The sequence below is a fragment of the Hyperolius riggenbachi genome, chromosome 1 (genome assembly GCF_040937935.1).
Source record: "Hyperolius riggenbachi isolate aHypRig1 chromosome 1, aHypRig1.pri, whole genome shotgun sequence".
NCBI lineage: Eukaryota > Metazoa > Chordata > Amphibia > Anura > Hyperoliidae > Hyperolius > Hyperolius riggenbachi.
The window spans coordinates 456590674-456613085 of NC_090646.1; the positions used below are offsets into that span (position 1 = coordinate 456590674).

Consider the following 22412-nt stretch of genomic DNA (forward strand, 5'->3'; position numbering starts at 1 on the left):
CCTTATCACCATGGTGATAACTCTAGAAACTTTATTAAAGACAGGAGATAAGCTTAGTGAATTGAGGCCAATGTCACATGTGTTGAAGTATGTCTTGAGTTTCCTTTCGTCATCTGTTTTAGTTAGCCTCCGTCTATGAGAGAAAGTTCTATGAGACTGTCCCTCTTAACAATCAGATTCACCTGAATGCAACTCACTCGTGCTCTCACCATTAAACTTCAGTTGCATTTTCCATGTTTTGCTGTTACTGATGGAAGAATATTTTCACATTTTTCTCAGTATACCCACTGAGATTTACCATTTGAAAACTGAAATCTAATGTATAATAGAAGCTTTTCTGTTCATTGTCATCAGCTCCTTCTGTCCACTGAGCGCACTTGTATAAAGAATGTATTGTACGGTTAATGAATGGTTCAGTGGAAAAATGATGTCCTGTTTTATCTGCTGTAAGAATATACAGCTATTGCTGGCTAAAATTCATCAATCCCGTGCTCTTGATTCAAAATTCCTTAGATACATTTAGGAAGTTGAGTGGCTTCTGAGCGCTCACTTTACAATGTGCATTTGCACTAACCTGCATTTTTCTCCCCACGTTGGTGTGCATTTTTGTGTGCATTGCATGCTTTTGCACTTTCACCCACTATTATTAGCATTAAAACGCATGTATTTTCTGGAAGAAATGTTACATGACACTCTTTTAAAAATGCAGCACAAAGAAACACAAACGCAAGTCTAGAAGCTAAAATTTTTTTGTATGGAAAACCATATGCAGTGCGTTTTTAAAAGCATGTGTGTGTGCAAAAGCATATATTGTGAAAGCAAACCTGAATTGAAAAATAAGTCAGAAGAAACGTATGCATGTCATACTTTCCTCCAGCGTAGTCTGCTCATTAATCTCTTTCCCTGCGCCTTGGTTGTCCATTGTGATCATTTAAATTCTCCATTTTAAAAACGGTGAGGACCCCGTAATAGCTTCTGGGTTGGCACACCATTAACCTGCAACATCGCCCACTTTAGTCATAAAAACATGGACATTGCCTTGCACATCAGTTGTCCTTTCACTTATAACAGACAGCAACTGATATAGTGGAAAAGGGCCATAAGGCTTCCAGTTCCGACTAGATCTACCCGTATTTTTCAGACCATAAGACACACCTTGGTTTAAAGGACAAAAACCAGGGAAAAAAATACTAAACCTGGTTTGGCCATGGTGCCTGGGTGTCTTGTGGATCTTCTCCCCTCCCGATTATTTTGTAGCTCTTGCATCCCTGTGTCCCCTTTGTACCTTTTAGTGTCTCCCTTGTGTCCTCCTCTTCCTCCCTTGCTCTCTAAAGTGTCCCCTGTGTCCTCTGAAGCAGGGCTGTGGAGTCGGTACAAAAATCTTCCAACTCTGACTCCGACTCCTCAGTTTATGAAACCATGACTCCGACTCCGGGTACCCAAAATGGCTCAGACTCCGACTCCTTAGTCTAATACTTAACAGGTCTGTGGATTTTGTACAAAAATCATCTGACTCCGACTCCAGACTCCGATTCCTCAGTTTATAAAATCAATGACTCCAACTCAGACTCCGGGTGCCCAAAATTGCCCCGACTCCGACCCCTCGACTCCGACTCTACAGCCCTGCTCTGAAGTATCCTCTGTGTGCTCTACAGTGTCCCATGTGTCCTTTAAAGTGCCTCCATGTGCTCATAGGTGTCCCCTGTACTCGTCTGCCCAGTCCCCCTGTCCTCCTCTTTCCCATCCTCCTTAGAAACTGACAGCAAGGTAAGGATGTAATATTAATTTGCAGGTATGTCATTTGTTTATTTTAAATAATTTTATTTGGTTCAGTTTTTATTTGTGACTGTAGCTGTGGCTAGCTATTTTCTACACTACTCCAATTTCACTGAGAACTGTGGGCGTATACAGGTCCAGTTACTGAGGTTTGCATGGGGGGGTTGTAATATTAAAAGGCACTAAAACTATTTCTCCTCTTCAGCAAATTTCATGACATCTAGCTTCCCCCTTGTATGTGTGTACTAATTATGTGATCAAGGAGTTTCCTTTCTGCTCAGTTGTGGCCAGTTAGAGTGGAAAAATCTTTACATAGTTTTGCTGGCGATGGGGTCCCCCCACTCTGTAATAACCACACTACTCAAGTAAATTAGATGGTTTTGAACTGTTCTCTTCTTTGGAGGGGGGAGGGGGGTGTCACTTACTTTCAGAGTGTTGTATTTTTATGATTTTTTTTTAGGGCAGGGGTGTGTGTGTTTTTGACATTTTTTATGCACATGAAATAACTACACATTCTCTTTAGTGGAGACTATGTTAAGCACTGTATGACTCTACGCTTGTCTAGCATAGCCTCTTGTCCTTGGCAACTGGGGGCATTTTTACAAACTGTGACTACAGAGATTATTTTAGACTTATTTAGCTCTGTATCCTGCTTGAAGCAAAACTGGCAAAATTGAATTTCTGATCTTTCAGCAGAAATGACAGTTTTGCTGAGACTCTAATTTTGCATGTGACACTAATTCTCCTCTAGGTGTGAACTAATTAGTCGCCTTGCACATATAGTGCATCAGCTTATGGCTAAAGAAACACAGATTTTCTTTGATACGGAGACCAATGCTGAGCTGACAGTTGGCCAAAGGAGCAGTACTAAACTTGTCTCCACAAAAACCTACATCTACATCTACATCTGCTTATATTTAATAACATTTTAGAGCCCTTCTATGGATGTGTCCTAGAACAGCTGGAAGTAATATCCGTAGAAATGATTTCAAAAGACTCCGTCCATGCAGTAGAGTAATATCCATATGATGTGCAGGTGGGAACTTTGGCCTGGAGCACGGTTTCCATCCAGTGTACTGTGTCATTCAAAATATGCACACATCAGCAAGGAAGCATATTGTGATTTCAGCACTTCACACTGGCTATGTGGCAGAGACCATGTATTAAATTCAGCTTTCTGTGGGGGTGCAGGACAAAAGAAGGGTTCAGATGGTAATACATATTAAACCTGACCTCCTGTCAAAGCAGTTTTTCACTTTTGCATAAAGCACAAGAAACGACTGAATGTAGAATACTAGATAAGAAGAGCAATGGCTCCAGTCCTCTTTGAAGTCTCTGGAGAAAGGCCAAGCAGACAGAGAAGGTGCAGACAGCCAAGCTTGTCTTCGCTTGGAAATTATAAAAAAAGTTTTAGTCACTTATGTCAACTGAATGTTCTTTTGGATGTTAGTCGACAATATCTCAGGCAGACATGGATGGAAGAGTCTTAGGGCTATACAAAGGGGCATGTAAGAGGAATCGTTTACCAAGAAAAAATGTTAAATTGCTGTAGCATCTATTTGGTGAAATAGGCAAGCATCTATTTGGTGAATAGGCAAGAACAATGAAGCTGTACTTAGTATTTCAGGCTAAAAGTATTACAGACGTCCCAGCAAGCTGATGGTGAACCAGAACTTCTAGGAGTGTGTAAGGGACTACAAAAAGCCCTCTTACTAAAATGTTAAGCAAAACAAAAGTTTGCCTTCTTAAAACAGAAAGCATTTGCAATAATTCAGCTTAGAGTGAGCATTATGATGTCTTCCACGATGTATCAATGCTGAGTATGCAAATCATCCTTTGTTGTCCCTGTAAGATAAACACTGCTCCAGAACCGCTGGGTCAAGCTAAAAGTATTAAACTTTATTGCATAAAAAACTTGCTAAAAATTACAGCCTCAGAAACCTCCCTCCTGTCAGCCCTGAATTATCAGGAGCAACCAAGAAATAAGCCCTAACCCAATAATAATCCTCACCCACACCACATGCGATGTGTGATTGGCCTGGCTCTACTCTTCAGAACACGATTTGCTCCTGCTGGGTTGCTTGCAGTTTCAGTTGGCAATAAGGGTGGTGCATCTACGCCCTGTTTTGATGGCTATCTGGCTGCCAGGGTGTAGATTTCAACTCACCACCGATGCATGCATCCGCCATTTTCATCGATCTCGCCACTGAATCCCCGACGTCTCTCGCTGCAGCTCACTCGCTCTGCCTGTCTCTATGATGGCAGAGCCCTGTGAGTGGGTCAGAAGCCGATTTCATTGGCTCCTGGCTCTGTCTTTCATAGTAAGCAACTCCCATTGCCAAATCCTGACCGGCTCACAGGACCTCTGCCGTCATAGAGATGGCATAGTGGGCGACCCAAGTTCCTGACGTACGGCGCTTGCGTCGATTTATGTGCGGCGATCGTCTGGACTCCGCCGTTTCTATGCCAGCGGTCTCTGGTCCTTAAGGGGTTAGAGACCGCTGGTACTTAAAGTGAACATCCGGACTAAAAATCGACTCAGCAGCACTGAAAAGGCCTGGTGTTTCTTTAACAGTTTCACAGCATCAGAACTTTGTTTCTCTTATCCAAGCCTCATTTTTAGCTGCACAGAAGAAAACTGCCCGGACTTTTTCCCCCTGATGCTGTGCAAAGCATGATGGGATTTCTGATGTTGTTGCTCTCGTTCTGCTGTTTTGGTGCAAATTTTTTTTTTTACACTTTGAATTTGACATTTGTAGCCTAGCGTGTGCAGCTGGGAGGGGTTATCAGGACACAGGACAGTTGGAACTGTGTCTCCTGCTCCATGTCACCTCCTTTCAACCAAAAAGATGGCCGCCCCCATGACAAAGATGGCAGCCCCCATGAACCACAAACATTTGTCTGTTCTTTTAAAACAGGGTGGGTAAAAAATTATATTACCTATCTATTCTAATTAACATAACTAATGTAACTTAATGACAGTATGTTTGTTTAGGCTGAAGTTCCCCTTTAAGTGGTAAAGTGAATGGGAACTGGCTTTAAAAAAAAAAAAAAAAAAAAAAGCCAGATACTTACCGAAGGAGAGGGAAGGCTCTGGGTCCTATAGCTCCTTCCCTCTCCTCTTCCAGTCCCCATTGTAGTGCTGGTTCCCGCGTAGCAGCATCCAACCAATTTGGTCAAATGCTGCCTTCTCCGCTTCCGAAGGGAGTCTTTGGAAGTCTTCGGGAGCCCGAGTGCTCTCAAAGACAGGCCACTCCATACTGCGCATGCGCAAGCCCCCTCTCTGGCTCGTGCGCAGTATGGAGCCGCCTGTCTTCGGGAGGACTCGGCTTCCAAAGACTTCCAAAGTCCCCCACGGCGGGGGATTTGAACTGGGAAGCTGCCGCCTGAACGAGAGCACCAGGAGAGGAGAGGGAAAGGTGCTCAGGGCCTAGGGCCTTCCCTCTCCTTGCGTAAGTATCTGGTTTCTTTTATTTTTTTAAACAAAGATCCCATTAACTTTAAACTGTTCTAAAACAGGCATAAGGATTCTCAGAATTGGTGCAGTGGTGCTAGTCACCACTAGCAGACTGTTAGACGGTACTGTCTATTTACATTGTACAGCGGCGCAATCTAATGCAGCGCTGTACTGGGGACAGCAGTGTCACTCGGCTGGTCCCTGGAGAGGCTCCGATCGTGATCCCCTCTCATAGGCTGATGCCTATAAGAGAGGATCACCGTGATTGGCCGGTGGGGGGGGTGGAAGAAATAGAAAAACAGACAATTTTATTAAAAATAAATTAATAAAAACAATAAATAAACATGGCACCAGCGATCAGAGCCCACCAACAGAAAGCACTGTTGGTGGGAAGAAAGGGAGAGGAGGAGGATTCACTTGTGTGCTTAGTTGTATGGCTCTGCAGCTAGCAGTTAAAGAGTAACTGTTAGCCCCCAAAGTGAAATTTAAATCTCTACAGCAATGTTTTATTTAGTATTAAAGTGATCCAAAAAGCCAATGCAGAACTTAAAAATCAATATAATTATGTTACTATGTAGCCTTTTGCCTAAGCTAATGACGCAAAGCCGCATATCTGATACTGATGAGCATGCAGAGCATGCCTATGTCTGCCCGACCCGCCCCCCCTCTCCCCCCCAGGACCAGGTGCCGATCTATTTGCACCACAAACAGCTGACCGCTCTGACAGGGAGAGAGAGCGGCAGGGTAGCCACGGCAGAGCAGCCGCCACCGTGCATCTCTCTCACATGTCTCACATGTGACTCGGCGGCGGCTGCTCTGCGTGGCTGCGCTGGAAGTGCTCCCGCTCTCTCTCCCTGTCAGAGCGGTCAGCTGTTTGTGGTGCGAATAGATCGGCACCTGCCACCTGGTCCTGGGGGGGGAGAGGGGGGTCGGGCAGACATAGGCATGCTCTGCATGCTCATCAGTATCAGATATGCGGCTTTGCGTCATTAGCTTGGGCAAAAGGCTACATAGTAACATAATTATATTGATTTTTAAGTTCTACATTGGCTTTTTGAATCACTTTAATACTAAATAAAACATTGCTGTAGAGATTTAAATTTCACTTTGGGGGCTAACAGTTACTCTTTAAAGCTACAGAGCACTAAATTGTAAAAAATAGACTGGTCATTAGGGGGTGTAAGCCTATGATCCTGAACTGGTTAATTCAGTCTTGTGGGTAATAAAACACCGCATACAGCACAAGCTGACAGCTCATCCCTCAGTGTGGTAGCTTTGCATGAGTTTTAGAAGTGCTATCAACCACTTCTTATTTCTACGCAGATTAGCACTGGTTTCTTATTTTTTGTAGAGAATTTAATCTCAGAACACATGCAGATTACAACTGTGATGAAATAAGAAAAATAAGCTGTGGTAATTGCTTTGATAATTCCGGCCCAGTGTCTGTAATTATTTCTGTTTATTATAATTATGGCCTTGGAAACGAGTTACCACAGATCTGAGAAGTTCAGGGGGCGTGTTCCAGACTGCTGAGCTCAGGGTGTGCATCTCTCAGGCAATCCACGGAGACGAGAACCACAGTGTTGGCTTACCTTTACCTGAGGTGTTCAGTGCCCTGCACAGCTGTAGGACATGCATTATGAAAGAGGATGCAAATACTAAGGACAGGTGTGTATTGGGCTAAGTTCACACTAGCATAAAAAACAAGCACTTTCTATTTCAGAAAAACACCTGTTTAACATCATTAGGACCGATATAAGGAAGGAACTTCTAGCTTTTACTGGCATCTTACACAGTACAATACTCTACTGCTACTACTGTACTAGGAATTACATATTTGTTTTCTTTTGTGGGACAAGTGCTGGGCATTTCTAATAGAAATAAGTGAAACTCCTCTGTACCTCCTCTGTAGTTATTTTCACGCGCAGTTAATTAACAGCCTGTCTTTAACTTTAGAATTCTGGAGTTATTTTAACTACCTGTGGACCACCGCAGTATAAATCTACGGCGGGCAGGGGGCGCAGCGGTTCTGACCGGACGTAAACTCTACGTCCCATTTACAGCGCGTCCCCGCCGCTGTCGCCGCTCTGTCCCTGCTGCAATGTACTGCCCTGCCACCTCTATGACGGCAGAGCACTGTGATCCGGGCAGGAGCCGTTTTCATTGGCTCCTGGCCCAGTCATTCTTGTAAGCCGTTCCCATTGGCTTACATTGAGTGACAGGGTCAGGAGCCAATGAAAGCGGCTCCTGACCGGCGCACAGCGCTCTGCCGTCATCGCGACGGCAGAGAGAGCAGCCTGTGGCGGATTTTAACGGCGATTCGCCGGGAAGCGGCGGTTTACTGGACCAGATCCCTCTGGTCCTTAAAGGGAACCAGAGACGAAGCACCCTTGTGTATTTTACCATATATATCAGTTAGAACATTAGAGAAAACTCTTACCATGCTCTCTGTTTCATCCTCACTGCTAAAAGTGTCTGTTATCAGCTGTGATAAGAATCCCGGACTGAGCATTCAGTCTGGCTTTGCAGCGAATAATTATAGCTGAGTCATTATAGCAGAGTCACAAGGGGGCAGGCTTGGACTTGAAAAGACACTAGAGAAGACTCAGCTATAATCTTTCCGTAGCAAAGCTAGACTGAGTGCTCAGTCGGGAATTCTTATCAGAGGTGTTAACAGTCAGATTAAACAGAGAACAATGAAACAAAGAGCAGATTAGGTGTTTACTGTCAGGTTCCCACTGATTTATAAGGTAAAATACAAGAGGGTGCTTCATCTCTGGTTCTCTTTAAGGGGGCAGAGGGTGCTGGTCCCGAAGTGGTTAAGGATTGAAGAGTTAACTTAAAGACAGAAGAGTTAACTTTAGGTTTGCCTGAGGTAAAAGGTTTCCTGAATACTACATGCCTCATCGCCATGGTGATAACTATGGAAACGTTATTAAAGACAGGAGATAAGCTTAGTGAATTGAGGCCAGTGAGTTGAGGCATTCTAACTTTAAAGCACTAGGGTACACATCAGGCTTTATAATTACAGAAGAGATGTTGTTTTTATTTATCATTTATGAAAGATTCCTGTGTACACATCACAGTTTCAATCAGATTTTATAAATATGATGAGTGATTTTCTACAGCAGCACAAATAACTTGTTTTTTGATTTATTTATTTCATTTTTGTGGACTAAACACAGTGCTATTACTGTATATGCAAGTTCTTTATAATGACTATTACCTGAGAAACATTTTATCATAATTTCTCTTTTAACCCTCCTGACGGTTTGGCAAAATTCGCCAGGGGGCAGCAAATACGTTTTTTTTTTAATTTTTTTTTTTTTTTTCATGTAGCGAGACGAGGTCTCGCTACATGATAGCCGCTGCTCAGCGGCATCCCCCCAGCCCCTCCGATCGCCGGCGGCGATCGGAGGGGCTGGGGGGATGCCGCTGAGCAGCGGCTATCATGTAGCGAGACCTCGTCTCGCTACATGAAAAAAAAAATTTTTTTAAACAAAACGTATTTGCTGCCCCCTGGCGAATTTTTCAAAGAACGGGATCTCCTGGAGGGCTTCCCCCGTCGCCATGGCGACGGGGCGGGATGACGTCACCGACGTCATCGACGCCGTGACGTCAAAGGGGACTCCGATCCACCCCACGGCGCTGCCTGGCACTGATTGGCCAGGCAGCGCACGGGGTCGGGGGGGGGGGGGCGGCTGCGGCGACGCGTATAGCGGCGGGTAGCGGCGGCGATCGGGCACTGCACGCAGCTAGCAAAGTGCTAGCTGCGTGCAGCAAAAAAAAAATTATGCAAATCGGCCCAGCGGGGCCTGAGCGGTGCCTCCCGGCGGCATAGCCCGTGCTCAGCACGGGCTTACCGCCAGGGAGGTTAATTACAGTTTAAACCACACCATCAAAAACAATCCTTCGGAGATTGCCGCATTAGTAAGCGGTAATCCCCTTCTGGCTAACAGCCAAACAGGAAGTGATGCTTTCTTGCGGTCACTAACTGTTTTGGAAATACAGAAGTGCACAGAAGGGTATTGTAAAAATATGCTTCTGCATATGCCGCCGCACCGCCATCATCTGATGGAAAAATTACATGGTGTGTACCAAGCATTAGAGACAACTCACCTTTGTGTAATGTTTCACCTTATTATACTTTTTTATTCATCAGGCGATATCACACCAGATTTGTTTCCCCGATCCCTTACATTTTTTATTCTGTTATTAAATCCCTTTTGTCCATATTGTCTTCCTGTTTTGACCGACTCTCCTTGATCTTTACTTGACCTGACCTAGGTCATGTGTGGTGTCCCACTACCTCTTACTGACTCTCTGGTAACCAGTAGTCACACCCTGGAAGAGCCTCTGCTAATCACTGGTACCAGGGTCAACAAAGTTAATCACCCATGAGTGACACTCATACTAACTAGCCATAATATATATACACTGCAGTATTAGGCCTGGAACCCACTAGGAGCGCTTTTCTGAGCACTTTGTGATTTGAAAAGCTCTTGCTCATGTAATGTGATCCCACTTGAAAGATGTGATTTTTTTTTTTTTTTTTAATCCCCCACAGCACTGCATTAGCAAGAACTTTTTCAAATCACTAGCGCTCAGAAAAGGCTTCTGGTGGGTTTGAGCCCTTATAGCTGAAGGCAGGGCAGTTGTCTGGAACAAGTGGAACAAACTGGTCTTTCTCCTATACATGGAGTAAGGCAAATGCAGGGCACAGATTTTCCCATCACCCATTAGAGATTGAAAACATATTAAAGTCAATGGGAACCTTAAAAAAAAAAAAAAAAAAAGCCAGATACTTACCTAGGGAGAGGGAAGGCTATGGTTACTATAGAGCCTTCCCTGTCCTCTCCCAGTGCCCGTTCCAGCGCTGGCTCCCCTGTAGCAGCATTTGACCAAATTTAGTCAAATACTGCTCTATCCGCGGCTGAAGGGAGGCTTCAGAAGTCTTTAGGAGCCCGAGTGTTCTGGAAGACAGGCCGCTCCATATTGCACACGTGCGAGAGCAGTATGGAGCAGCCTTTCTTCGGGAGGACTCGGCTCCTGAAGGCTTCAGAAGTCCCCCACGGTGCGGGGTTTATATGGTGGAGCCAGCGCTGCACCGAGGGCACTGAGAGAGGAGAGGGGAGGCTCATTAGGACCCAGGGCCTTCACTCTCCTTAGGTGAGTATCTGGTTTCTTTCTTTTTTTTTAAAGACTTCCATTAGTTTTAACGACTTTATGGAGCACAAATAAGAAAGAGAATGTAGGCACATTCTTATATAACCAATATTTGTGCATGCGTTTAACATTTTAAGCATGTTTTGCCTCAGGTTTGCTTTAACTCTGGATTGGCTGCTGCAACAGTAGTGCAGTGGATATTCACAACTATTTTAAGGTGTCTGCAGCTTTTTGACTTTTTAAGTAATGTAAAAACCAACCTAATCAGTGAAAGGTGTAGGATATTTGAGTGCAGGGTTCCTATTTAGTGAGATTTGGGTTGAGATTCAACATGTGTATGTTACATTAGGTGATAATAGAGGTTATGACACCTTTCGTCAATATTTGTAATATGAGCAGAGTGTAAATACTCAAAGCAAGTGTTCCTAACCTCAGAAAAGTCAATAGAGTAATAGGAAACAAAGACGTTTTCTTCCAAGTCCAGGTTGTGGCCCTGCCGTTAGAGCAGTGCCACAATCCACATCCTATAGAAGTAGCATAAGAAAGTGGAGTATATATGTTGTAGGCACGTGACGCCTCTTTCCTTGGTCAACAAATTTCCTAGTAACTGCAAGCTGCAGCATGTTGGCGACACATTGTAAGAACTGACGGTATGATGAGAATGAGCTATCTAGACATCAGCTTGTTATTAAATGTAGAATTGCCAGATTCTCTAAAAGTTACGTCGATTTAAAAAGACATATGTTCATCATGTTTAACCAAGGAAAAAAGTAATCTTCAGAAAAATCAAAATACTGTGGACTGGTTTACTTTAGAAGACTGTTCTTTCCTGAAGCTGTATGACAATCCGATATAATCCTTAGTCAACACTATTCATTTTATTTTAGAAATGCAGGTGCAATTTTCTTTTCTGTTTTACAGCTCAAGGTTTATGATGGATAAAAAATTGGAGAGCAGCACGCAACTGATACTCATTTACTGCTAATATTGCTTAGTCTAATGTGACCAGAAACCTAGCTGTATGTTCACTAAACCCTGTTAAAGCAGGCAGCACATATTAAGTTTACTGGGATTTATGCATAACTAGTTTTTGTTGCATCCACGCTGCCACCATGACATAATACTCACATGTTCCGACGCTCATCACCGCCGCTCAGTCCATTCTGATGTGCCCGGTGGTCGGGGATCCTCCATTGAGCTGTAGCAGAACAATGGGAATTGTCAGCAACAGGGAGAATTCTCATTGGTTCATGTTGGAGTAATGAGAATTCTCCCTTTTGCTAGGGAGACTTGGCCTGTTGCAGCTTATGGAGAGCCATGCTTCTGCTGGCCCCCAGGCTGCTGAAGGCACCGAGTGCGGGACGAGAGGTGGCTGCGAGACAGGTGAGTGGCGATGCGAACAGGCCAACATAGCGACGCTCCGGACATGGAACGGACGGGTGTATTTACGTAAAGTGGATGCAGAATGGACGGGACACAGCCTTGCAGATGTGCATTCGGTTTTCTTTCTGCATCTGCACAAGTGTAGACCGAGTTTTCGGGCTGGTTCCCATGGCTACGGCGCTGGCCAATTAAGCCCTGCCCGTTAAAATGAATGGACAGCGCTTTATATTGTCCTTTACTGCCGCTCACTGTCGTTTGCTCAAACACCACGCTTTGATCTCAATTATTCACATTTTTTTCAGCAATTGCAGATGTCAAATGTTTTGCCACACACTGCACATGGATTAATAATAATTCATCAATAAAACCGCCACTCCCCCCAGGGCTGTGGAGTCGGTCCAAAAATCCTCCGACTCCTCAGGTTAGGATTCCTCCGACTCCGACTCCTCTCATTTGCATATTACAATTTTGTTGATTAAAAGTATGTAACATGAAATTCGTCTCTTAACTGCCAACGCTTAGGAATTTTACAAGACAACTGAAGTGAGAAGGATATGTAGACTACTATATTTATTCCCTTTAGACTAAAACTAGTCCTTGGTAAGAGTACTTGTAAAAGGTACAAACCGGAACAAAGAACATCTATCAGGCTCTAGGCAGTGTAAGTGTGGGTACATGTAAGAATGATGTGCAGGTACTCTGCAGGGGAATGAGGAGATTGTAAACAGACAACACCTCTGTGTTCAATGTGCACAGCATTCTCAGTGGATTCCCTGCAGCTCTGTGGGGAGTGCATATGTAGAGTATAGTACTACTGTGTAACAAAGTAAACCTGAGACAGATGAAATTAAAGTTTTATACATACCTGGGGCTTCCTCCAGCCGCCTTCAGGATAATCAGTCCCTCATTGTCCTCCTCCACCACCTGGATCTTCTGCTATGAGTCCAGGTACTTGAGCCAGTCGGACGTAGTGCGCATGCACACACTCCGCCGCCAGGAGCATACTACACCTGTGCAGCACTATTGCGCAGGTGCAGAATGTTCCTGGCTGTGGGAGCGGCATGCGGCCGGACAGCGCTGACTGGCTGAATTACCAGGACTCATAGCAGAAGATCCGGGTGGTGGAGGACAGCGAGGGACTGATTAGCCTGAAGGGGGCTGGAGGAAGCCCCAGGTATGTATAAAACTTTACTTTTCATCCGTCTCAGTTACCCTTTAATTTGTAGTCCCCAAACCAAATTTTAACAACATATCAAATTATTTGATTTCATCAGCAAAGGGAGTGCATACATTTGCATAAATCAGCATCAATGCAGAATTATTTCCATCTCGTTGACCATCTCTATTAGTGACACAGCTACACATCAGGCTTTATTCTTACAGCATAGATGTTATTTAGTATATATAAGAGATTCCTGTGTACACATCATATATACAGTCACAATCAGATATGTATATCTGACCTTAAAAATACGGGGACTGCTTTATTGAAGCAGCACAAGTAACTAATTTTTATTGGTTTATTTCATTTTTGTGGACTAAGCACAGCTATTACTGTATATATACATTATTTTTAATGACTATTATCTGAGAAATAAAACATTTTATCATATTTTCTATTTTAATTACAGTTACAAATTCATTAGAAATTGGAGTCGGTGCATTTTTTCCCGACTCCGACTCCAGGCACCCAAAATTGCACGACTCCGACTCCACGACTCCGACTCCACAGCCCTGACTCCCCCAAGTGCTAATACTTCTTTCCTAAGGGCCCCTTGCAGAGTATTAGGGCAGCGGAGCATTCACACACTCACCTCTTTAGCTATCATCTCCCAGTGCCTATACCACGTGACTGGGCGGGGAAGGTGGGTGCACAAAAGTCGATGGGTTACTACGGACACTAGGTGATGACGGCAGCGCAAAGGAAGGAGAGTGCTGGCTGAAGAGGGGCGTGTGAGAGTGCTTTGCTGTGCTAATACTATGCATGGAAGGCCCCAGGGAGCAGCATTAGCAAGGGGGGGACACTTCACGAGCTCTGGCGCCCCACCCGCTTAGATACTATTGCACCCACGATCAAGCACTAAAATAGATAGAAATTGATCAAAACTACAATTGTGCAGCATGTTTGGGCAACAATGTTCAGCATATTTGATCACAGTGATCAAATCTGCCGGGAAATGTCTTACAGTGTATGGGCACCTTCATGCCTGCTATACACGATGCAATTTCCCATCAGATTTAGGTTCCCTGCACACTGCATGTGATTCCGATTTTTAATCGTTTTTTACACGCGATTCCGATTTTTAATAGTTACTGCATGCTAAGTTTTTTTTTTTCATCCATTTTTCTGTTGATAGCATTCAGGGAAAATCAGAATCGAATTTTAAAATCCGAATCGAGAATTAGATTTGCAGTGTGCAGGGACCATAAATCTGATTTCCAATCATTTTTTCAAACAACATTTGGAAATCAGATCGGACCTGCTAGAAATTTGATTTGATCATCAATCTGATGGGAAATTGCATCGTGTGTACCAGGTATTAGTCGTAGGACAAAGTGTACCAAAGACATTTTAAAATAAAAGTTTTATACATACCTGGGTCTTCCACCGGCCCCATCTACAGGATCTTCTTAAAAAATTAGCATATTGTGATAAAGTTCATTATTTTCTGTAATGTACTGATAAACATTAGACTTTCATATATTTTAGATTCAAATACACACAACTGAAGTAGTTCAAGCCTTTTATTGTTTTAATATTGATGACTTTGGCATACAGCTCATGAAAACCCAAATTTCCTATCTCAAAAAATTAGCATATTTCATCCGACCAATAAAAGAAAAGTGTTTTTAAAACAAAAAAAAATCAACCTTCAAATAATTGTTCAGTTATGCACTCAATACTTGGTCGGGAATCCTTTTGCAGAAATGACTGCTTCAATGCGGCGTGGCATGGAGGCAATCAGCCTGTGGCACTGCTCAGGTGTTATGGAGGCCCAGGATTCTTCGATAGCGGCCTTAAAGAGAGACTGAAGCGAGAATAAATCTCGCTTCAGACCTCAGAGTTAGCAGGGGCATGTGTGCCCCTGCTAAAACGCCGCTATAGCGCGGCTTAACGGGGCTCCCTTCACCCCCAAATCCCCCTCCGTAATGCGGGGGAGCGCTTCCTGGTTGGGGCAGGGCTAACCGCCGCAGCCCTGCCCCACACGCGTCTGTCAGCGCGTATCTCTGCCTCTCCCCCGCCCCTCTCAGTCTTCCTTCACTGAGAGGGGCGGGGGAGAGGCGGCGATGCGCGGCTGATAGACGCGACTGGAGGCAGGGCTGCAGCCGTTAGCCCTGCCTCCAGGAGCGACCAAGTCTGCGACCAAGTGTCGCAGTGGGGGGTTTTTAGTGGCGCTATTGCGGCGGTTTAGCAGGGGCATACGTGAGAGATTTATTCTCGCTTCAGAGTCTCTTTAAAGAGAACCAGAGATGAAGCACCCTCATGTATTTTATTACATTTATCAGTGGGAACATGACAGTAAACACCTACCCTGCTTTTAGTTGTATTCTTCTCAGTCTAATCTATCTGTTATCAACTGTGATAAGAATCCACCGACTATTCAGTCGAGGTTTGACCTGGAATCATTATAGCTGAGTCACTCTTCTGTGAAGTCTTTTCAAGCCCAAGCCTTCCCCCTCCTGGCTCAAATTTCATGCTTTACATGCTGAGAGCTGTGATTACATGGGAGGAGCTGCTGCTGCAGGAGAAATCTCTGTCTAACAGACAAGTGTGGCTGTGTGATCTGTGTGCTCTGTCTGTGCAGCCTGTCATTATTATCTACTGTATGCAGTTTCATTACTATGAGAGACACTTCCTACAGGCAGCCACAAAGCATACCAGAATATGAAGTTGAAAGCACACAGATGAAAGCCTACAGCAGCCCTTCTTGTCTATAGTCTCATATAGCCTAGACAGCACATCCAGAACACCTCATAACCTGGAAACAGAAGGAATATGAGCCGGAGGCCATATTGGATATTTCCTGGAGCAATAATGGATAAAAAGCACTCAAAAAGCCATGCCAGAGTGGCGAAATTATCGGGTAGAGCATTTATTCTTTACAAGCTATCAACTGATATGTTTATTTTGTGTGAATCGTTCATCTCTGGTTCCCTTTAAGCTCATCCAGAGTGTTGGGTCTTGCGTCTCTCAACTTTCTCTTCACAATATCCCACAGGTTCTCTATGGGGTTCAGGTCAGGAGAGTTGGCAGGCCAATTGAGCACAGTAATACCATGGTCAGTAAACTATTTACCAGTTGTTTTGGCACTGAGAGCAGGTGCCAGGCCGTGCTGAAAAATGAAATCTTCATCTCCATAAAGCTTTTCAGCAGATGGAAGCATGAACCCACTTTTGAACCAGAAACAGCGGCAGAAGCGCCTGACCTGGGCTACAGAGAAGCAGCACTGGACTGTTGCTCAGTGGTCTAAAGTACTTTTTTCGGATGAAAGCAACTTTTACATGTCATTCGGAAATCAAGGTGCCAGAGTCTGGAGGAACACTGGGGAGAGGGAAATGTCAAAATGCCTGAAGTCCAGTGTCAAGTACCCACAGTCAGTGATGGTCTGGAGTGCCATATCAGCTGCTGGTGTTGCTCCACTGTGTTTTATCAAGGGCAGGGCCAATGCAGCTAGCTATCAGGAGATTTTGGAGCACTTCATGCTTCCATCTGCTGAAAAGCTTTGTGGAGATGAAGATTTCATTTTTCAGCACGACCTGGCACCTGCTCACAGTGCCAAAATCACTGGTAAATGGTTTACTGACCATGGTATTACTGTGCTCAATTGGCCTGCCAACTCTCCTGACCTGAACCCCATAGAGAACCTGTGGGATATTGTGAAGAGAAAGTTGAGAGACGCAAGACCCAACACTCTGGATGAGCTTAAGGCCGCTATCAAAGCATCCTTGGCCTCCATAACACCTGAGCAGTGCCACAGGCTGATTGCCTCCATGCCACGCCGCATTGAAGCAGCCATTTCTGCAAAAGGATTCCCGACCAAGTATTGAGTGCATAACTGAACATAATTATTTGAAGGTTGACTTTTTTGTTTTAAAAACACTTTTCTTTTTTATTGGTCGGATGAAATATGCTAATTTTTTTGAGATAGGAATTTTGGGTTTTCATGAGCTGTATGCCAAAATCATCAATATTAAAACAATAAAAGGCTTGAACTACTTCAGTTGTGTGTATTTTAATCTAAAATATATGAAAGTCTAATGTTTATCAGTACATTACAGAAAATAATGAACTTTATCACAATATGCTGATTTTTTGAGAAGATCCTGTACACTGATAGCTCCCACGATGCCGTCCTCAGCCTTCTCTATTGCCGAAGAGATACGCAGAGGACGCACTTCTCTTGCGCAGACTAGCCGTGACTGGAGGAAGTTACAGGACCTGGTACTGGAGATAGAGAAGGCTGAGGATGGCAGCGTGGGAGCGATCTTGCGGAGGGGGCTGGAGAAAGCCCCAGGTATGTATAAAACTTTTATTTTAAAATGTCTCTGGTTTCCTTTAAAGAGAAACTCCAGTGAAAATATTGTAATAAAAAAGTGCTTCAATTTTACAATAATTATGTATAAATGATTTAGTCAGTGTTTTCCAATTGTAAAATCTTTCCTCTCCCTGATTTACATTCTGACATTTATCACATGGTGACATTTTTTACTGCTGGCAGTTGATGTCAGTGGAAAGAGATGCTGCTTGCTTTTTTGACAATTGGAAACAGCTGTAAACAGCTGATATTTCCCACAATGCAACAAGGCTCCCACAATGTGATGTCAGAACCATAGTCCTGACATCACACTGTGGGAGGGGTTTCACCACAATATCAGCCATAAAGAGCCCCGATGATCCGTTTCTGAAAAGGAAAAGATTTCTCATGGGAAAGGGGGTATCAGCTACTGATTGGGATGTATTTACATGTATTAATTATGCCATCATTATTTCCATTAACATTATTGTTATTTAATGTGTATTAGTATCTGCTGCTGTTTGCAAATGACTGAGGTTAGCTTTTTCCTAGAATGAAATACAATGTATTGCTTTGTTTTGGTAGCATCATACTAATGTGTTGTCCACATTCTAAATGCATTTATTGCTTCTCTTTCAGAAAGTGCATTTTTAAACCGCAAGAAGACACTGCGTGAAGATGATTGCACCACGGTGGGTTAATATGAGAGAATATGGTTTTATATAATGGCAAGATAGGTATAAATATTTGATAATTAAATGGAGATCATTTTCCCTTACCATTAATAATTGACTGGCTTGAGATGGATGAGGAGGATTGTATAAAGATAGTGTGGCAGAGCTTTTTTCTCTTTTCTGCCAATGAATCAATTAGAACAGCATTTGTTCGCTGCTAACCAATATGTATTTAGGGTATAGTTGTGTATATAAATATTTGTACACATAGCATAGTGTTTGGTGTGGTGCTATCTGTGGTGCTGGAGAAAAAGTGCAACCAAATACAGATGTGAATGTAGAACTCATATTCTATAATAAGTAAATGCAGCATATGTGATCTAGTTAAAGGTTATGTGTATAATAAAGACTGATTTCAGGTATGTATTCAAAATACAGCTTGCATACGTACCTGATTCTGCCTTTATGCCAGCTACATGTTATCCCCAGTATGCAGTACCCTCCGGACAACGTGGACTTGATTGACAGCGGCGCTTGCACAAGCGCAGTAGAGGACAACTGCACAAGGTCAGCCTCTGCAGTGGATGGGTCCGAGAGCCAGTGACTGAGAGTGGAGCTGCGGCGTGGGACATGTTGGCTGCCAGGGGCTGGAGGAAGCCCCGGGTAAGGAGATCTTATTTTTTTTTTTTTTTTGAGCCTGGACATTCCCTTTAAAGAGAAACTGAACTGAAAATAAAAAGTCAAAATAATGATACACAGGTCATACTTACCTCCTGTGTAGTCTACTCCTTAATCTTTTTCTCCTCTCTTGCGTCCCATTTGTCCACTGTGAACAATGGAATTCTCCATCCTCCATTTTAAAAATGGCCATTAGCCCATAACAGCTTCCTGGTAAGCACACTGTTAAACTGTAATATCGCCCACTTGAGCCATAGGGAAACATGGACATTACCTTACACATTCAGTTGTAACTGACAGCTGCTGATATATAACTGACAGCAAATGGTATATTTCAGTTATGACAAAATATTGTCAGAACTGGAAGGGATCACTGTAATAAGAAATTGGTGAGCTTCTGCTGACCAATGTATGTAACCTTAATCTGCAGCTACTTCATGTGTTTATTTTAAATACTTTTACTCGATTCAGGTGCCCTTTAAGGTGGCCACTAATGGTTCACTTTGCCAAACGATCGATTACAAATGATTTTTCGTGTGATTGATCATTTGAGACCACTAATGAACAAAAACCTCTGAATCAATCCAATCAGAATAATGAAATCAATCCGATTTTCGTTTCCTTTCGAAAGGATTGGTTACGAGATTTTTGTCCATTAGTGGTCCTAAAAGAACATTCTCAATCATTCATACAAACAATCGTTTGTAATCAGTCGTTCAGCAAATTGTATCATTAGTGGCCACCTTTAGAGAAGGAAGACCAGAAGTGTGAACAGCTCAGGAGATGACAAGGTGGCCATTAAGGGTACAAATTTTATTGAGCAGTGAGGTTTTTTTTTTTGTAATCAGATTTTCTTGCACTCTACAAAATTCTATTGCAAAAAAAAATCACACTATTAGGCCCCGTTCACACTGCACGCGTTTCCAGCTGCGTTTTGGAAACGCGTGCAGGAGGCCGACACGCATGACATCAGACAGTGCATAGAGTGCACTGTCTGATGTTCACACTACATGCGTTCCGGACCTTTGCGGTCCGGGAACGCATGCTGCACGCATTTTTTGCAAAAAACGCACGGCTGTCCCATTCACTTTTCAGTGATGGGATCAGCCACGCAATGCATAAAAAACCGTGGATGGCGTGCGTTCCGCACGCATGGCCGTCCGCATTTGCAACATGAACGGGGCCTTAAATGGTACCTTTATATGGATTGTGCTGTTAAAGTGTACCCTGTAAGGAAAAGAAAAGCAAAGGTTAGACAGTTAAAGGAATACTATCGATGTATGCATTTATTTTTAAATGCTGTATGTTGTAGCACACATTAGGACAAGTACTAGGAGCAATTTGATTCCTCATACAGCTGTTCCTCTTGGATGTAAAATACTCCGTCAGTTTTATGGCTCATACACACGGGGCACAACTGTTGCCACAAACACGTGGCACGCGCATGTTGCGGCGACAGGTCCCCCGTGTGTATGAGGCGCGCGCCGAGAACCGTTGCCAGTCAGAGCTGTTGCCAGGCGATTGATGTGGCCAATCGCCGGCAACAACTGTCGCCGCAACTGTCGCTAGTCCGCCACGCGTACTGTGTGTTTATGCGGACTAGCGACAGCAACCCATCCACCATGCACGGAGCTTCTGGCGGGGGGGAGGAACCTTCGGCGACAGCTTCCGCCGCATCTCTGTCCCTCTGTGCGCCGTGTGTACGGCTGCTGCACAGAGGGACCTGGCGACGAACTGTTGTTGCTTTTTTTTTTTTTTTGTCTCTTGTGAGACATCTGTGCCTCGTGTGTACGAGGCTTAAAGGGAAGGTTCAATCAAAATAAAAAAAATGAGTTTCACTTACCTGGGGCTTCTACCAGCCCCATGCAGCCATCCTGTGCCCTCGTAGTCACTCACTGCTGCTCCAGTCTCCCGCTGGCAGCTTGCCGACCTCGGAGGTCGGCGGGACGCATTGCGTACATTTTTACGCATTCCCGCTAGTGCAGGAACATTAACACATACATCTTTACGCGTTACTGGTTCAATGCGTAAATTTTTACGCATTGAACCAGTAACGCGTAAAATGTATGTGTTAATGTTCCTGCACTAGCGGGAATGCGTAAAAATGTACGCAATGCGTCCCGCCAACCTCCGAGGTCGGCAAGCTGCCAGCGGGAGACTGGAGCAGCAGTGAGTGACTACGAGGGCACAGGATGGCTGCATGGGGCTGGTAGAAGCCCCAGGTAAGTGAAACTCATTTTTTTATTTTGCTTGGACATTCCCTTTAATGCTGGAAATACACCATAGATTCTTCTGTAAAGCTGGCCATACACTGGCCCGATTTGCGCCCGTTTCGACAGCAGATTCGATCACTGGGATCGAATCTGCTGCCAATCGTACACGCCGAATTTCGATCCATTTCGTCCGATCCCGTCGATCGTGCCGTGCGAAAAATAACCGTCGATCGCCCGCGGGTAAAAAGCGCATCGCTAGCGGCGTTCGAGTGCCCGACGACCGACGCAATAGAGCCCGCATACATTACCTGCTCCGCCGGCGCGACTCCAGTCCCCCGGTCACCGCTGCTCTGTCTGCGCTCTGGTCTCCAGGTCCGGCATGCCTCACTTCTTCTAGCCCGACAGGAAGTTTAAACAGTAGAGCGCCCTCTACTGTTTAAACTTCCTGCCGGGCTAGAAGAAGTGAGGCATGCCGGACCTGGAGACCAGAGCGCAGACAGAGCAGCGGTGACTGGGGGACTGGAGTCGCGCCGGCGGAGCAGGTAGTGTATGCGGGCGGGCGGGGGCAGCAGCAGCACCACCACAACAGATTGTGAACGGTTTCAGGCTGAAATCGGTTCACAATCTGTTTGCTGTAAAGGTAGCCATACGATCCCTCTCTGATCAGATTCAATCAGAGAGGGATCTATCTGTTGGTCGAATCTGATGGCAAATCGACCAGTGTATGGCCACCTTTAGATTTTTCTGTTAGATTTTCTGTTAGAATGCATAATTAGATTATTTTCTGTAGAGAATGGTCATTATCTCTGGTGCATTATCTTCTGTTTATCTCCTGCTGAGTAGAACAATGCCTAATTGTTCGGCAGATAGATGGTAAGATAGATACATTTCCAACATGTTGAACTTTATCTATCTGGCAGGTAAATCTAACAGAAAATTGTTTGGTGTATTCCCAGCATAAGATACAAAATGTATCTAATGCTGGGGATACACGGTACATTTCTGTACCGTGTATCGACCAGCTGATCCGGCCAGCTGATAATATTCAGCTGGCTCGATCAAGCCGCTCAACCCCTGCGGGCGGACAATGGCAGGGAATCGAGCGCTGATAAGGAAGCGCCGGCGGGGACAAGCGGTAATCGAGCCGCGTGCACTCGGGGATGCGGCTGGGGTCGATCCAGCGGCTAATCGGCCGCCGGATCGACCTGTGCATTCCCAGCATTATACTGACTGCTCCCAGAGGGCTAGACCATGTCTCTACATAGGGGAGTTGCTATCAACTCCTCAGTTTATAGTTTAATTACAGTATCACCTTGCTGAAAGAATCTTATTGATATGGTGGTAAGGAGTTAAAGATTGTAGCAATGTGTTTATTATCTTTGCTTCTCTTGACTGATAAAGATACTAATAATGCTAATTGTAAACAGTGGTCTTCCCCTCTCAGCAGCTTGTAAAGTGGATGCAGCCTGGGGTGAATCATCATCACAAGCAGGCAGCCAGGCAACCAGTCTGAGGCAGGGAACACACTTGTCTTTCAGTTTTCTGTGTG

At 44.4% G+C, this 22412-nt stretch overlaps 1 protein-coding gene across 3 annotated transcripts in view; it reads left to right on the forward strand.

Moving 5' to 3' along the window:
- Positions 1 to 22412, forward strand: part of TPST2 (tyrosylprotein sulfotransferase 2) — an 88868-nt gene that overhangs the window by 41547 nt on the left and 24909 nt on the right. For all 3 annotated transcript variants that reach the window (XM_068238846.1, XM_068238838.1, XM_068238829.1), the window contains one exon: positions 17938 to 17990. The gene's annotated coding sequence lies outside the window, so the exon portion shown is untranslated. The remainder of the gene's footprint in view (positions 1 to 17937; positions 17991 to 22412) is intronic.